Below are 14746 nucleotides of genomic sequence, written 5' to 3'. Positions count from 1 at the left end.
ATTATGACTTTACATTTGCATAATCAAATGTGGCGGAGGTTGATTTCTATGGAAATGCAAGATTTTCTTAAGTTCAAAAGTTGGAGGGTTAGCAAGAAAAAATGTGCTACAGTGCCTAAGATTAGGAATACGGTGGAGAAGCTTATATGAGACTAGTTGTAGAGTTAATAGCTTAAGTTGAGAGAAGTTTTTAAACTGGATCAAAGTAACTTTTTAATCCCTTATTGCAAGTCAATACATATATATTTCTATATTAGGTATAGGAAGTGCACCAAGCACATCGAGCCATCATATTTTCTTATCACATATTAGCAATCAAAATCAGTCGACGGTGAAATACGTCCCAAACAATACACTTTTCCTATTACATGCAAGAAAACTTAGCTGAAAGAAGTTTCTAAACTAGATCAAATTTATGGACTGTTTGTTGGGAAAATGGCAGACAAAAATGTGTTCAACTTAGGCACCAAGAACCCACATTTTTTTTTCCCCAGTCTTGGGCTTGTGGTTCATGCGAATGTGCAAATCTTCAGTTTTACATCGACAGGGCATACACCATATTTTATTTTTACTGTTTGGCCATTAGAATTTTTCATCTCAAACACAAAATTCTCATCTCATTATTACAACTTTTTCAAATCTTCATACAAAATATAATAAACAATTCAACTTTTTCTTAACTTTTTCAAATCCTAAAATAATAACAATATTAAAATATAATATTTTAACATTTAATCTTAAAACTCAAAATTCTCATCTGAGAATTCTCACTGGCCAAGCAGAACCTTACTCTTCTCTTAATCATGAAATCGGCAGCAAGGTCTCCAACAACAAATAATTTGCAAAACCAACAACATAAATTTGGTGTTATGGTCGTATATGGCTAGTAGATGAAAGATAAGTTGAAGAGAGGATTTAGCAACTAATTACCAACCCTCATATCAATTGATTATAAAGAGTTTACACAAAGTGTTTCAAAATAATGTAAACTTAATCTAATTAAATCGGTTATCTAAATCTCAACATGTTAAATTCAAATTATCGTGCTCAACATCTTTATCAGTAGTTATATATATATATATATATATATAGAGCCTTATCTCGCGTGCAATTGTGCTAACTTGAGTTGTTGTGTTTGACTAGACTCTGTTCTTTAACAACTCCCCGCAAACTGATAGAGGACCACCATAAGTTTGGACTTTAGATAAAGAAATTGAGGAGATGGAAGTCCCTTAGCGAACACATGCAATTTGATCTTTGAATGAAATAAATTTGATTAAGACGTCACGGTTAACTACCTTCTCTTAAATGAAATGAAAGTCTACTTCGATATGCTTGGTCCTTGCATGAAAAACATGGTTAGATGCAAGGGCATATGCACTAATATTGTTACACCACAATGTGGGAATAGACAATACGGGAATCTAGAGTTATTTGAACAACATTCTCAACCAAAATAATTCAGTATTAGTGAGTACTAAAGAGCATTACAACTTCTCTACTTGAATGAGAAACAACTGATTGTTTCTTAGCGCTCCAAGAGATCAAACAGTTGCCAAGAAAAATTGCAAAACTAAAGGTAGAGCAGTGATCATCTAGATTTCCATCCCAGTCAGAGTCACTATAAACTAATAAATGTAGTGGACCTTTGGTGTAATGCAAATCATGGTTTGCTTAGCCCTTTAAGTAGCGTAAAAATCTTTTGGCTACAGATTAGTGAGTTGAAGTGGGAGAATGCACATACTGGCATAAGTGATTAATAGAGAAGGAGATTTTCAAACAAGTTAAGGTACAATACAGAAGTGCACCCAACCACTTGCCTGTATTCTAAAGGATTTGTGAGGGAAGTTCCATCTAATTGGGAAACTTTAGACCCAGATGAGCATGGAGCCTTAGATGGATTGGCACCCAATGTTTGATGTCAATTCAGCAGATATGGAATGTACTTAGCTTGGCAGAGAGGAAGGTTATTTGTAAATCTAGTGGTCCAAGGTCTTTAAGAGGAAACTCTTGTTGCAGGTGATAAGTGTAGTAATCATAACAGAATGTGACCTAGTAACTAAAATATCATCAACATAGATTAACACAAATAAGGGAACATGAGATTTATGATACATAAAAAGAAATGAGTCCACAAGTGAAGCTTGAAAGCCAATTAAGTTCCAATAGGAAGGTAGATAGTCTATTGAACCAAGCTCGTGGAGTTTGTTTAACCCATAAATTGCTTTGTGTAGTCGACACTCATAGTTAGGGTGAGAGGCATCGGTGAAGCTTTGAGGCTACTCCATGTAGACCTCTTCAGCAAGATAACCATGTAATAAGGCATTGGACATATCCAATTGCCTAATTTACCAATCAAAATGTATAGCCAAGCTCAATAGAACCTGAATGGAAGAGGGTTTAATAACTGGGCTAAATGTTTGCGTATAATCAATGCCATATTGCTGATCAAAACCTTTGGCCACAAGACATGCTTTAATTGTTTCCACTGAACCATCTGGGTGCTGCTTTATTTTAAACACCTATTTTTTCATATTACATTGTGATTGGCTGGTCTAGCACATAAGGTCCACGTACCATTTGATATAAAAGCTTCAAATTCATGTGTCATTGCATCCCTCCACCGTGGATCAGTAGCAGCTTTGGATTAACTTCCATTTGTTCCATCAAGTTTAACACATAAATTGAGTGAAATTAGAAAGGTTAAAGGTGGGAGCAGATATCGGACTAGAGTTGCTAGAAGCAATGGGTGCAAGATTGGCATATGCCTTTGGCTCTTGATACCATGAAGGATAAACTGAGGAGAGGGTTTGGCAACTTACCAACCCTGAACATATCAATTGATTTATAGAATTTGTACAAAATGTTTCAAAATAATGTAACTAAAATTGAAGTCAAAACATGAACAACCAATCAATATCCAAACCACCTGAACAAGGTACACACAAAACATGTCCAAATTGTGACATACCAATCAATATACACACATAAATTTAAATCCACCATCCATTAAAATTCTATACACAACAACCAACACAACCATGAAATGCAAAATTAAACCACTTTCAACATAGTCTGTCCAGCTGTTAAGAGGGGACAAAATAATAACATCAGTAGTGAAAGCAGTTGCAATGGAAGCATTATCAAGCTTTTACTTGGAAGGTTTTTCTCTAGAGAGCAAAATCAGAATGCTCAGATGGCTCATTACCTGTTGAAGTCAAAATGCACCAGCTGCATATCCTTTGATATTTCCACCTCGAAAGTTGCACGAGGTCGTGTCTACAGTTCTCAAATATCAGGAAAATAAGGCATGAGAAAGTATATCTAAGACAGGAAAGATAAATGTCTACAATTTTACAATACTCTGCAACTTATGATATAGGCAACAAATCTAGGAGTTCAAGAATAACAGAACTAAATCCTTAAAAAGCATGGAGAATGTGTCTGTGTGAAGGTAATTGGTTTGAGCAAGAACTAATTGGCCCAACTACTACTCCTAAACCTTTAGTAGGATTTCTTATACAGATTTGGGGAAGGCATTCATGGCAAAATTAAGTAGCTGTTATCATGGTCTATGTGAAGGTAATAGGTTCCGAAGACCTATGAACTTGATGGAAGGACATAAGAACCAGAGAGCAGACATGATAGGAAGTTGTTATCATGTTCTTACCCTTTTTTCCGATTACTTTACTGAACTAAACAAAATTAACTAAAGAGGTTAGAAGAAAAAAACACTGAAGCATGTGGTAAGAACAAATTCAAGCCCAAGTAATGATATGCATAACAGATAGAGAATAAACAGATGGTCATACTTGTTCCTCCAGTTCTTGCAAATATGCGGCTTTCTTTTCAATTCTGTTTCCGAGTCCCAGACACTCCGTCTGCATCCTAACTCTAAATTTAAGGAGTTGTTTAAGCTCATATTGAAATTTGAATCTAAGATAGTGATTGGTGGTCGATAGATGGTAAAGAGAATTACAACCATTGCAACCCTTCACTAGCTTGTCATCATCATCTGCAATGCAAAAGAGGACAAAACACAAGAAGTTTACTGAATTAATAAAAGGCAATTAATAACTTGTAAATAAACTACTACATCAAAGTAAGATGCATTGTGTCAAGAAATAAACTAGTTGAATATAGCATCTATAGATTAATATAAGCAAAAGAAGATATTATGAGAAAACAAATAAAAAAAAAACAAGATTTTATTATTAATATCCTGGAACACACTTCTATTGCTGCACATTCTCTCCATATGCACCTTTAAAGAGCCTACACAGATTATGTAAAAAAAATAAAAATAAAAATAAGATTTAATAATTAATAAATTAGATAAAAAAAAGAAATAAAAAAAAAATCTAATATTGAATTTGTACAACTAACAAGTAAAACTTTTATTGAATTATAAAATTTTAAAACTTTATAAATTTTTAATATCTAACTAGTGATATTTATCCATAATAACAATATATTTTATACCTACAAAAATTATTAATACATACACATAATATGATAGCATATATCTATTTCATATATAGTTCTTGTATACTAGTATATGCTAATTATTGTACAAATTATAAAATATGGCGATAAAGTATATTTAATACGTAGACATAAGTAATAGATTACATATTATATATTTAATTATATAAGTGTTATGTTTATATTATTAGCTAATACACACACACATATATATATATATATAGATATATGTATATATATTTATTAATATATGAATAAACTTTAATTGAGTCGAGTTAACAAATCGACTTGGGCATAAACAAACGGGCTTTAACGAGTCTTAGACAAATCGAGTCGAGTTTTATCATATATGTGTCAAATTATAAAAGAAATAATAATAATTATCTGCACAAAATTTTCTTTTATTTCTTTATATTTTCCCCTTTCTCAACTAAATGAGTTTTAGGCAAGCCAAGCATTTTCGTTTCTCCTCTTTTTCTATTCTTTTCTTTTCTCCTCTCTTCTGGTACAACTCACAAGCATCAGAAATGCTCTGTGAGGGTAAACATTGCAAGACGAAAGCAAGCATTAAAAACGTTAGCACAATCCACGACTACCATCATTAATTATTGAGTGTCGACTCAATAATCCATATCACAGCATTAAGCCACATGTCAAGCGATCGGCCTCAATAAAAACGTCACTTTTCATTATATTTTTCTCATGTGATTTTCCTAGCAACTCGGCCTCCAGCATCCCTAGCAAATGAAGTTCCCAATTCAAGAACAAAAATTCACAAAAAACTCGATCCAATAAAATGTCTTTGAAGAAAGAAAACATCCACACAGTTCTGCTTGGCCCCAAGAAATTTTTATCTCAAACATAAAATTTTCATCTCATCATTACAACTTTCTCAAATCTCCATACAAAATATAATAAACAATTTAACTTTTTCTTAACTTTTTCAAATCTCAATACAATAATAATATTAAAATATAATATTTTAATATTTAATCTTAAAACTCAAAATTCTCATCTAAGAATTCTCAGTGACCAAGCAGAACGTTACAGAATCCTGAGTTTTATGAGAAAACAATATGAGCATTCTCTTCTTTTTATTTTGTTACACTCGTCTCAATTTTCTCACAGCCAAACAGCAAACATGGATGTTAGCACATAAAAGAATGTGAAAAAATTACCAGTGAAAATGTCAAAATGAGCAAATGCAAATCCGACATCAACACGAAGCAACAACAACCAGACGAAGAAGCAAATTCAAGAACTTTATGTATTTACATGAAAATTAACACAGCGACTCAACGCGTATTGACGAGAAATCAACCTTCTGCATGTTCTCCGCAGCTGCAAATCTGATCTTCTCTGCTCAAAGAATAAAAAGCCTGATCCTCTCCTCTTTAATAATCTTCATGCCAGCTTTAGCCACATGCCCATGTCTAGAGACCTCCGCCCGTCACGTTCATTATCTAGAGTGTGTCTTTTACTCCTCTAACCCAAGTATATTTGCTTTTCTAAAAGCCATTGCTTGACAGTATGTGAAAACTCGATCCCTTATCTAAACGTACATATATATATATATATATATATATACTAGGTGAGAGTAACGTACAAAGTACGTTTGTCTAAGTTTATGAAATGATTATTTCTAAAAAATAATATATATTTTATAGAAATTATTGATGTCACTTAATAATTTAAGGCATATTGGAGAAAATAAATAAATTAGTTCAAAGTATCACATAATTCAATACATGTTTATAACATTTATAATTTTAGCAAAGATGTATACGAAAAATTTAATAAAAGTCTAATACAAACGGTAGTTCAAAATATGTATCGTTTGATGTTTGTATTATAATTCATCAATTTATGTCATCCTGTAGACAATCAACAGAGACAACATTGAAATTCTTATTTTGCTGTTGGTTGAGTCGATCAGGGACAACATAAAGTTAAAACATAATCTTTTTATAAAATTTGTGGTATAATATTTTCTATATATAGCATATATATAAATCATAAAATATATTTTGAAATTGTTGGCTGAATTTACTCTTTCTTAATTAGCTCAAGGATCACGGCCTTTGTCACGTGCCTATCATAGCAAGCCCATGTATGGAATATGACTTAACGGAAGCTACGTCCTACTACCATGGGGAAAAAAAACACTTTGATTAAACACACTTATATTATATATTATATGAGATTTTTAAATTTGAAATACTCAATAATCTGAGTTAATGAAACGTATAATACATGTATATTATACTTAGGGATTCATGTCTTATGCACCTAATACAGTGTATATGTTAAGGAGAAAGAGAAAAATATAATAACTAATCTTTAATTACTTATTATTATATAAACTATTAAGTATTATAATTATTGAGATTAATAAATCATATAACAACATTAAATGCTATCTCTCTCAACATTTATGTCTTCATTTTATATGCCAAACCGTTAAAACAAACGGTGTTAACTTTAACGGAAAAACAAGAAAAACCGTTAAAACAAGATTTTCCGTTTCATACACACTTTTTATATATAGAAGATATTTCTAGCGACAGTAACATCCATTAATATGCTGCTTATATTCCACGACTGCCCAATTCCACAATTCACAGCAAGTAATTAAAACACCGCCCATCACCAAAAATTAAAAACAAAGACAATGGATAGATACTATGAACCATGGGCAATGGATCCTGAACATTTTGTTCATAACATTTCAACGCATCACAAAATCTGCTCGATCAAACATTTCAACCCATCATAAACCAGCAAAATCAGAAAATCCTGCTAACTTGTGTTCGTCTCCGTATCTGTCAACATAAAAATGTGCATTGGCATGAAAACTGAGCAGTTTCTGGTAAAAAGCGCTTCTTCCTTTTTCTCTACGATATGGAAGCATCATCCTGCACTTCAGAATTAATACATGAATTTGCTACTTTTTCTAGAAATAACAGCACCATAAAAAAATGTTCTAAACATGAGAGGTGAGAACAGAGTTATACACACACCAGAGTATTACATATTACATATGAGTAAACTTACTTTGTCTGAACAGTATTAATGACCAAAACATCACTTTCTTATGAATGTGCGAATATATAAATAAATATATGCATACAAATTATGTGTCTTTTGATTCTTTGAATCAACCCAAGTTGTAGCAGGAATGAGTTGGAACTCCTCCACCCTAAGCCGTGGGAGGACATGACTTATAGTTATTTCTATTCCATCATTTTCAAATTATAAAAATAATAATAATTATCTGCACAAAATTTTCATTTATTTCTTTATATTTTCCCCTTTCTCAACTAAATGAGTTTCAGGCAAGCTGAGCATTTTCGTTTTCTTCTTTTTCTGTTCTTTTCTTTTCTCCTCTCTTCTGGTACAACTCCAAGCATCGGAAATATTCTGTGAGGGCAAACAATCCCTTGAATTACAGCTTACCAAAGAATTATAAGAAAGCAAACATTAATCTATTTACTGTTGCTTGCAAGTTGAAACAGAACCTTAGAACCCCATATCACAGCATTAATAATGCTAGCACAATCCACAACTACCATCATTAATTATTGAGTGCGATTCAATAATCCACATTCACAAAATTAATGTGTCCTGTATTACTAAGGCTGAATTTTTTATGATTTTTTATTTCATCATCTTTATTTTCTAAGGCTGAGGTGGTCAGATTTGGGACATGAATTACTATTTGAGGCCCTATGAGGTGGCTCCATGGGTACATGGAATTCTCAATATTTTCTTTTTAGATGGATATGGACAAATGAATCGTTTTGATAATAAGAGCAAATCCAAAGTGTAAAATGATAATTGAGGGGCAAATAAAAAAGGAATCAAAATCAAGGACAATTACCATACAAAGTTTCTAAGACATCTCCATAACATGTTGAACTAAAACTGAACTCACGATCTTTAGCCAATGCCGCATTTGATTATGTCAAAAGTACTCACATCTTCATGGCTATGGGGAGCCCTTGAAATTCTATCTTCCCTTGGTGCGCTCTAACAACAACAGGAACCTCATTTTGATACTTGCTCACAAATCTCACCATGAATTTCTTCTCGGCCATTGTGACCATATAAACAATGCCAATATCGTCCTTCATCAACCCCTTCAACATCAAAACTTGCATAACTGAACACCTCGGAATAACCCGCTTCTCCAAGCTAAGCAGTAGAAGATTCGGACTCTTGGAGATCATAGAAGGTTTCATCTTCAGTTTGTTCACAAAGAAACCCATCATTTTCTTGATCTTCTTTTCGGAACAACTCATACACATGGGTTGCCGCTTGAATGCTGCATAAATCTCATCCTCTGACAAACCAAAACTCCTAAACGCTTCCACTTTCTGCCCCCACAATTTTTTGGTATTTTGTGCCATGGACCTAATGGCGAGAACAAATTGCCGACAATTGGGATCAAAACCCAATTTCATAACTTCACTAACAATCTCACTAAATCGATTGCTACAGATGAGCAGTGACCCTGGTCTTGTAAGGAAGACTTTCAAAACTAATGACAGGGAACACCATGGCTTTTCAACGTATCGATGTTGGGATGTAGCATATGAATCTTGTTTGATTCGAATATTTGGTAGCATGCCGTAGCCTTTAAAACATTCTCATCAATGCCAAGAACCCGCCTAAGCATTTGAACACACGGAATGATATGATTTTCGAGGCTCCTTGTTAGAATATAAGGCTCAGAGGATAAAAGCTTTGCAATTTCAAAATCTGAGAAGCCTAACGATTTGAAAAATTCCAACTTTGGCTTAAAAATCTTGTCAGCATTATACAAATACAATGAGGGACGCTTCATCGTCAAAGTCGTTATTTGCTTATCACTAAAACCATGTGCCCTAAAAAACTCGACAGCAGCATGTGCATCACTTTCTAGCACAGCTGGGTGTTTGCTAAGCATTTTGGCGAGACTAGAGCCAGAAAACCCCAAGGATTCAAACACTTCCATGTTGGGCATAAGGGTATTGTCTAAATCAGCCGAAAGCAATAGTGGACGAATTCTAATTAAGTTGCCGATGTGGGTCTGCGTCAAACCGTGATTTCTCAACAGGTCCAGAATGGAGTTGGGATTCTTGACGTTCTCAATGTTGAGCTTCTTGGAATATGAAACGGCCGATTCCAAGGAAAACCCACATGAATCTTGGAGGAAGGAGACTGTCAGAGATTGCGGGTACTTGTAATCAGTATTAATATATAGATTAGTATGTGACTGTGTTTGTATATAGTAAAACTCCATAAAAAATTCGCTGTGACAACCGCAATTGTTTTTTTTTTCATTTTTTCATATATTTTTAAAAAGCTGTTAAATATTTTAAAATAAAAAATTAACAATACCAATAAAAAATGCTTACATAATTATTAAATAAAAATAAAATAAAATAAAATAAATAAAAACTAAGTGATGGTAGAAATGATCGACACTCATTATCAAAATTCCAAACATTTCTACTCCATTTTCTCAACTTTTCATCCCATTTTTACGCTTATTTTGGACAAAGTGTTCACCCATGGCCATTAGCTCTTTAATGTGAACTTTGCCTTGCCCTTCATGAATTCTTGCATATGTCTAACCAATAATTTCATTTCATACTTTTCTGTGAGCTTCACTGTAAAAAATAAAAAAATTTAAAAAAAAAAAGTCTGGTGAGTTTTAGTAAACTGGGGATGCTTGGAGAATGAGACAAGATGAAAATCTATGAATAATAATAAAATTATTTGTTAATAATAGTAAAATAGTTTGAGTCATAGTTTTATGAAGTTCTAAAAAATAGAGAGAAAAAGTTGAATAAAAATATTATAAAGTTAAAATATTATCATAATACAATTTTTTAATATTATATTTATTTTAGAATTTAAAAAAATTGATTTTTTTTATATTTTGTTTAAAAGTTTGGAAAAGTTGTAATGATTTATTTAAAAATGTTTATATTTAAGTGGTATTTGGGAAGGAAATGAGGTGAGATGTGATAAAATGAGATGAAAAACATTAATAAACATTCCCTAAGACTTTGTAATTGGTTGTGCTCAATTTAGTGTCTTTGGTTTTAATGAATTTGTTCCAACATTATAAATTGATGGGTTTAAGTTTAATAGGGTTGTGCATCCGGATATTCCAAATATCCATATCCATGCCCGAATTTTTAAAAACTGAATGGATACTCGCTTGGATAAAACTAGTTACACCAATTTTTTTTTTTAACTCTAGTCTTTAACCAGGCAGGTATTAAAAAAAGTCATTTTGAAACAAAAATTCTGTTAAAAAAACCCCATATTACAGATAACCAATTAATTAACCGGATCTAAGTAGGTAGAATCGCTAAGGTCCAATTCGAGCTAGGGGTGAAAATCGACGTATTTGGCGTGGTTTTTGGACAAAATTGATGCCAACCGACGCCGTGTAAGAGGGAGGAGCCACCAACCGTAACCGTTTGATGGGGAGGAGGAAAACCGGTCGTATCAACTCTGGCAATTCTCTGTCGGTTCTCGGCCAGTTTTCGATTTCCCTAGCGGCTTAGTTTGCTTGAAACAATAGAGAGAGTGTGTTGTAGAGGAGAGAGAGAGAGAGAGAGAGAGAGAGAGAGAGAGAGAGAGAGAGAGAGAGAGAGAGAGAGAGAGAGAGAGAGAGAGAGAGAGAGCTAGTGCAACAAATGCAGGGAAGAAGAAGCTCGAGGTTGAAGATGGTCTCACCTCAAAATGACGTTGTTTGGTTTAAAATCAAACGGTGTCATTTCAATTAATTTTTTTTTTCCATACGTCTTACATGAAAGGACATCGTTTCAATTAACTTATGTGGAATGGCGTTATTTTGATAATGTATATTAAAAAAAAAAGATTTATTGGATCAGCCAGTTCATCGGAGTCAAACCGTTGCTAAATTAATGCAGGTCAATTTTGAAGAAATGCCACCGTACGCCGACCAGTTCACCACCGGTTCCTGAAGTGGTCAGTCAGTTCTCATCGGTGGCGACCAATTTCTCAATTTTCTGTACCCCTCATCCGAGCAAATAACCCCCTAGATTCACCTGGATTTTTTGATTCCAAACCAGACCAAAAAAAATCTGGTCTTGATCCACACCTCTACTGAGTTATTATAATATTGTCTACATGCATTATTATAGTTTTTGTCTGAGTGATTATATGGTTAAAAACTTTGGTGCACTAGATTAGTAGTTCTTTGTTTGGCTCATTGGAGCACAAGAACAATCACAAGAACAATGGATCGGTCTATACCAGCTAGTCCATTCCTTTTCTAACGGATTGATAGTTCGGCAGTGTTTATATATAATAATAGTAATACTAAATAAAATTTTAAAGAGTTTAAATTTTGCACAGTTTGTTTAGAAAAAGATGAGATGTGTCATAAAAAGTGATTCTTTTCATGTAAATATCAAATGTGGTGATTTATTTTTTCAAAAGAAGTGGGTGCAACGTGCTTATTCATGGGATTGGTTTGGTTATATAAAACCAAACTATCTCATCTCATTACATATAATCATTAGAATTGTTCTTCCGGGCCAGATAAAATCTGGCTTGGCCCGGCCCGAAAACCAGATAACAGGTTTCTGGTTGAGGTTTTCGGCCCGGATTTGACCCGGGTCGAAATCTGCATTTATTAAACCGCATGTATCCGGTTCGGACTCGGGTATGAAACCCGGGTTTTGTATTATAACCCAGTTAACCAGGTTTGTATATATTAAAAAAAAAAACCCATTTTTCTCCTCTCCCTCTCTGTTATCTCTACGCAGACCACGCCGAAACCCTTCCTCAGTCTCTCCGAAACCCTAGCCGTCATCTTCATCCGCGTGCCTCGTCATCATCATCATGCGGTCATCTTCCTCAAGTCGCGCCATCGTCTTCATCCTCGTGTGCGTGTGCCGTTCGGTCAGTTTTTCTCCTCTCTCTAGGTCTTGCTTAAATGCTTTTCTATTACCCGTGATTTTTTCATAATCTTTGGTTTGCTTAAATCCTTGTGTGCGTTGTTCTTGCATTCGACATGGATTAGATGGACGATTTTTTTATGTGATTTTTGTCTACTATATTCTGTAGAGTTGTTCTGTTTTTTTTTTTTTTTATAATATAAATTTGATGCTCGACACATTTGGGTATTTGTTTTGCGTCTATACGGGGGTATTTAGGATGTGTTTTGATCTCGGGTCCTTACCCATGATTTGTTCTCGGAAACCAATTTGGCACTGAGATATATAATACATTCCTGGTGTGTTTTGAGTCTATATGGGGGTATTTGGAACTTAATCATCTATGCATGCATCATGCTAAAACTATGGGATGAGAAAACCAAGAAGAGGAACACTATATTGTTAAAACTAGGAAATATGAAATTCTAGGAGTAAAAAATGGAGGTGTTATCAAGCACAACATATGAATCATTTTTGCATTGTTTGTCCCTATTGTCTGACTCATTAAAAAGAAATATCAACTTTCAAGGATTAGATGGCAAGGAATCTTTATGAGAGACAAAGGATGAGCCTATGATGGATAAAAGCATTATATCTGACCCTGGTCGATCTTTCTTTTGTTGGCAGATGTGTTAGGGACCTTGTTTATTCTTAATGTGAGATGAGAAAGTGGTGAGCTGTTTGAGTTTGTCAACCACACAAAGAATGGTCAAAGAATGCAATTTTGATTCCTGATATTGGCTGTAAGAGATTCTTTGATTTTAATTGATGGGGAAGCATGTTAGTTGAATCTGTTTGTTGGATTCTATTTCTCTTAGTTGTTGGTTTTTCTAATCTTCTTAGACTATTAGATACCTTGTAGCTTTGCTGAATAGACTACTTGTGACTTAGAAGAAAACTCCTTTTACCACCTGCTAGGTCCATGGTGTCTACTCTGCTTCTTATGCATGATGTTGAATGATAAGATCATTTTTTTAACTTGAGATGAAGCTTGTCTCTCTGCTAAAGTTTTTTTATTTTTATTTTATTTTATAAGTTAGACCACCTTCTAATAGATAAATATTACTTTGTGTTTGTTGATCTGCTTCCTATATCATTATTATTTCAGAGCATCTCACGAGTGTCCTCTTTTTGCTTCCTGTAGGTTTTGGTGGGCAGGGTTTTGGAAGGTAACAAGCTTATGCTTTTTGTCAAAAGCTTTTTTATTTGATTATCCTTTTTTTTATTTGCATATAAACAACATATTTTTGGTAAATATTATATTAATATATAGAAATATCTTAATTTATTTTTCTGACTGTTTGACCTTATTATTTCACCCGTGAAACTCTGAATTTTCTGTCTCCCGTGGTGATTGGTTTCCAGTCCAAACTTTACTCTCACAGTGCAAGCAATGTAATTCTATAGTTTTCCTTTCCTTTGCACCACTTAAATTTTTGTACATCCTAATATCCTATAAGGAAAAGATTGCAAGAGACTACTTGGTCATTGTGGCAGTACAAGGAATAAATGGAAATAAGAAATGAAAATATTGTTTAATTGTAACTTACCAGTTTTTTTTATCTTTCAAGTTATCATTGCGTTAACTTGCATTAATAATGTAAAATAAATAAGAAACTAGAATTCACATTCAAAAGTGTGTAAATTCTTGGCCTTTGCAATGATTGATGCTGAATAGGATTGAATAGAAATGCTTTGCAATGATTGATGCTGAATAGGATTGAATAGAAATGCCAGCCTATTCAACGTGAGTACTCCAGTACTTCTTTGTATATGCCATAGTTTCAGGATTCTATGTTAATGTCTCTTCTTTGATTCTTGTTTTGCAGTCTAATGGATTGTCATATGCTGTTGCTTGTGGACCTCTTCACTGGATTTAAGCATATTTTAAGAATTACTTTTGATTAGTTGTATTCTGGATGTGTTTTTCCATATTTATTTTGTCTTTTTGTTTGTTAATCAAGTGGGTGCTTGTAACTTTTATAGCATTCCATCATTTTTATGGTTGGATTGTATCTTGATAATTGTTGCAAAAATGACAAAACGTGATCAATTTATAGTCATAATCACATAATCAGAGTGACTACAATGACACTGGAAAAAAAAAAAAAAAAAAAAAAAAAAAAAAAAAAAAAAAAAAGGGTTCAACCTGGAACCTGGAATCCGATTTTTTCAAAACCCGGAGACATCTGGGTTCCGGACCGGGTCTGATCCAGATTAACCCGGGCTGGGTTTCAGCCCGGATTTGAGACCAGGTTCTCGGACCGAGTGTACCCGGGTTCCCAGGTTGGAACCCG

General features: G+C 33.7%; 1 long non-coding RNA gene and 1 pseudogene across 2 annotated transcripts; both read right to left on the bottom strand.

Annotated features, from left to right (window-relative positions):
• Positions 1 to 2864: 2864 nt before the first annotated feature.
• LOC122290187 lies at positions 2865 to 6070 on the bottom strand. 2 transcript variants are annotated; one of them, XR_006236322.1, is made up of 4 exons: positions 5807 to 6070; positions 3813 to 4015; positions 3209 to 3279; positions 2865 to 3083 (listed from the first exon to the last, which is right to left on the bottom strand). It is a non-coding gene; the product is annotated as an uncharacterized LOC122290187 (long non-coding RNA). The 2 variants fall into 2 exon arrangements; XR_006236321.1 differs by having other exon boundaries at positions 2865 to 3279.
• A 987-nt stretch (positions 6071 to 7057) lies between these two features.
• Positions 7058 to 9721, bottom strand: LOC122289317 (annotated as a pseudogene).
• Positions 9722 to 14746: the final 5025 nt, after the last annotated feature.

Source organism: Carya illinoinensis, chromosome 12 (assembly GCF_018687715.1).
Source record: "Carya illinoinensis cultivar Pawnee chromosome 12, C.illinoinensisPawnee_v1, whole genome shotgun sequence".
In the NCBI taxonomy this organism is placed as follows: Eukaryota; Viridiplantae; Streptophyta; class Magnoliopsida; order Fagales; family Juglandaceae; genus Carya; species Carya illinoinensis.
This window is presented reverse-complemented; position numbering and strand designations above follow the sequence as displayed.